General features: G+C 38.4%; 1 non-coding gene across 1 annotated transcript; it reads right to left on the reverse strand.

Moving 5' to 3' along the window:
- Positions 1–462: 462 nt before the first annotated feature.
- On the reverse strand, positions 463–534 carry TRNAC-GCA (transfer RNA cysteine (anticodon GCA)). Its single transcript has one exon. It is a non-coding gene; the product is annotated as a tRNA-Cys (tRNA).
- Between the last annotated feature and the right edge of the window lie 3,176 nt (positions 535–3,710).

Here is a 3,710-nt window from a genome sequence, read left to right on the forward strand (position 1 = left end):
CAATTATATTTCAGTAAAATTTTTTTTAAATCCCCTCAGAGTTCTACATTCCTCTCAGTGGCAACCGCAAGTGATTTTGGGGCTTGCCTATCATTTGGTTTATGCTTTCTGTCTCTTTTTGGCACCCAGAGATTTTCTTTACTTTCTAGGGAGCTTGTATCTAAGATTTCTAGATCCTTTATCATAGAAAAGTTTATCAGACTATCCGGTCTTTCGTGTTATCTGAAGTAGAATACCCAGGCTCCTTTAATCTTTACAACAACCTTTGAAATTAAGCATTGTTATTCTCATTTTATTATTGTGGAAATTGAGGCTCAGTATGGATATGTGACCATGTGAAGCCGCTCAGTCATGTCTGACTCTTTGCGACCCCATGGACTGTAACCTACCAGGCTCCTCTGTCCATGGGATTTTACAGGCAAGAGTACTGGAGTGGGCTGCCATTTCCTTCTCCAGGGAATCTTCCCAACCCAGGGATCGAACCTGGGTCTCCTGCACTGCAGGCAGAAGCTTTACCATCTGAGCCAGCAGGGAAGCCCAGATTGGATATAGAGTCTATCAAGAAGCAGAGTCTAGATTTGAACCCAGTACTGGCACCAAAGTTGATTGTTTAAATACTAAGGTATATTGCCTTTATTTTTCTGTGTACTTTCTCTTCTTTTAGAAAATGTTAATTTTGTCTATCCTCAGAAAAAAATAAAACTTTTAAAGAGACTGTAAATTGAAAAAAAAAAAAAGATCCCTTGCTTATAACATGTATTTATTTGTTAAACCTGATAAGTTGGGCTATCAGAGCTCTAGAGCTAGGCCTGGGTCATTCATTGTATCTGTCAAGTACCATATGGAGAGAACTGAGTGTTTTCCTATGCATAAATGATAAATAATACCTGAGCCAGAGTATTATCATACCTTCCCTTCCCTTGATTTTGTTGTGCTTACCTTTTCCCTACGAGCCCATCGTTTTCTCCACCACGCTCTCCCCAGGCTGCTACTAGCTCTAAAGAGTAGTAATAAATAAGATTGTGTCCCTGCTACATTTTTGGCAGGCAGGAAAATCTTCTTGGACAACACAGTGGATATAGACCTTATCTGTCTAGGTTGTTGATTAGAAAAGCATGCTGAAGGACATGTAAGCCTTAATGAAGTCTGAATAGATTACATCTACTTCTTCCCCAGGATCAGCATGACATGGCACTCCGAGCAGAAAACAGAATCAGTCTGGCACACGGGCTCACCATGAGACGATAATGCTTGCCACACACTGAGGTTTGCTTTCCTAAGTGCTGGAAAATTGATTGGTTTATAATTCGTTCTGGTATTTTCCCAAGTATCTAAGTGTCTACAATTACCTGCCTTATATTTTTTTCCCCCATTTTAAAGCGCACATGCACACACACACACACACACGGTGGCTGTATGTGTGCTCACACACAATCTACCCTGTCTCAGGCAATAGAGATCCTCCTGGACTCTTGGAAATTCAGAGCACTGGAGGGTCTCTAATGAAATTCACCAGAACTTGAAGTTCCCTGAGATGAATATTATCAAACTTTGATAATTTTATTTTATGCTGGTCCTCACTCTAAGTTAACCTATTTAGAAGGAAATTGGGAAAGGGTGGGCTCATGTAAGAGTCTGTCTGAATAAATCTAGTCCAGAAAGTACTCATTCATGTGTGCATGCAGGCACTCACTCATTCCACACGTATTTGTTGAGCACCTATTGTGTGTCAGGCCCTGATTTATGTTGCAGTGGTAACCCTTTTAGACAAGTCTCTGTTCTCATGAAGTAAATGATCTAATGTGGCAATTAAATAAACAAATACACAATATCCGATGACTATAAATATTACAAAGTATTTAAAACAAATGATAAACACAGAGGGAATGAATTGAGGGTAGAATGCCACTTTAGAGTTTTTTAGAGATGTTGGCTAAGAAAGACTTCAGAATCTGCTGTCACTTTTTTTTTTTGGTTGTGCTGGGTCTTCACTGCTGCATGGTTTTTCTCTAGTTGTGGTTAGCGGGCACTACTCTTTAGTTGAGGTATGTGGGCTTCTCATTGCAGTGGCTTCTCTTTTTGTGGAGCACAGGCTCTGGGGCACAGCGGCTGTCCTCAATAGCTGTAGCGGACGGGCTTAGTTGCCCTGTGGCATGTGGGATCTTCCCAGACCAGGGATCGAACTCTTGTCTCCTGCATTGGCTGGCAGATTCTTTACCATTAAGCCACCAGGGAAGCCCTTTCTGCTATCTTCCAACCTCACTAGCTGCTTTTTCTCAGTCTTCTACAAAGATTTCCCTTCATCTTTCCAACCTCCAAATATTGGAATATCCCAGGGATTATCCTTGGGCTTCTTTTTGATCTACATTCACTACCTAGATCTCATTCAGCCCCTGGATTTTAAAAATATTCTATATTTTACCCTAAAATAAGCAAAGTATGTATAGAACATTAACATTTTTCTAAGAAATGGATAGGGTGGAAGACAAAAATGTAAGTGCTTTCAAGAACTGTGAAGGTCTGAGACTTATCCAACTTGCAAGCTATCAAGTTAAATTATCACAGTTTTTGTGTCTAGCAGAAGACACAAGGTTCATGGATCTTGTAATTCCATCTATTTCTTTCACAATAATTTAATTAATTTGACTATTAACTAATGTCACTCTAATTTCCTTGGGGGAGGGGATTGAATGACTGTTGAATAAAATTGGAAGGAAGACTTTTCAATGCATTTCTTTTGATATCAAACCTATTAATTAAATTGATAAAATTAAACTTAAAATAACTTTTAAAATATATTAATTTTGTAGTTTGAATTTGATACATCTAATATCTGAAATTCAGGAGTCTCAAATGTATCCAGAATCAGTCCTCTTGTCATTACCTTCTTGCTCCATGCCCATCCTTGTTTCCTTTGAACTAGTTTTTCAACAGCCTCCTATTTCCATCCTCGCATACCTATCATGAGACCATCTACACCACAGCCAGAATGATCCTTTTAAAGTGTGTACAATTATGTCCCTATAAGATCAAGGCACTTCTTTGCTCAAAATTCCCTGATCACAAGGGAGAAACAAAAGAGCAATAGCATTTTACTCATAGAAATAGCACTAATCAGAGTGTCGGCATTTGAGCTGGTTCTCCAAGCTTCAATTCCAAGACCTGAAAAGGATCATGTGATGCCTGCACATGCAGTGGGTTACATTATAGGAAAGGAACTCTCAGCTTTGGGAACCTGAATATTTTATACTGGGAGTAAACCGGCCAGTCCCATGCTCCCAAGGGAGACACTATTTCTATCTTCAAAGTCATTAGTGATACAAACATCTTTAAAAAGATAGTCTGGAACAAAAGCTATCAGTGAGTTCACAAGATGTACAGAAACATGAGAATCATGAAGAATTATCTCCCAACATGTTTTTGCTTGCACTTTTTGTAAACAAAAGGATAAACAAAAACCTTTTTTTAATTGAAATATAGTTGATTTACAATATTGTCTTGGTTTCAGGTGTACAACCAAGTGTTTCAGTTACCCTTTTTTTTTCAGATTATTTTCCATTATAGGTTATTACAATGTATTGATAGTTTCTTGTGCTGTATAGTAAATCTTTGTGGCTTATCTATTTTTTATATAGTGGTTTGTATCTGTTAATCCCATACTCTTAATTTAGGCCTCCCCCTCTTTTCCACTTTGGTAACCATAAAGAAAG

The sequence above is a fragment of the Ovis canadensis genome, chromosome X (assembly GCF_042477335.2).
Source record: "Ovis canadensis isolate MfBH-ARS-UI-01 breed Bighorn chromosome X, ARS-UI_OviCan_v2, whole genome shotgun sequence".
NCBI classification, from domain to species: Eukaryota; Metazoa; Chordata; class Mammalia; order Artiodactyla; family Bovidae; genus Ovis; species Ovis canadensis.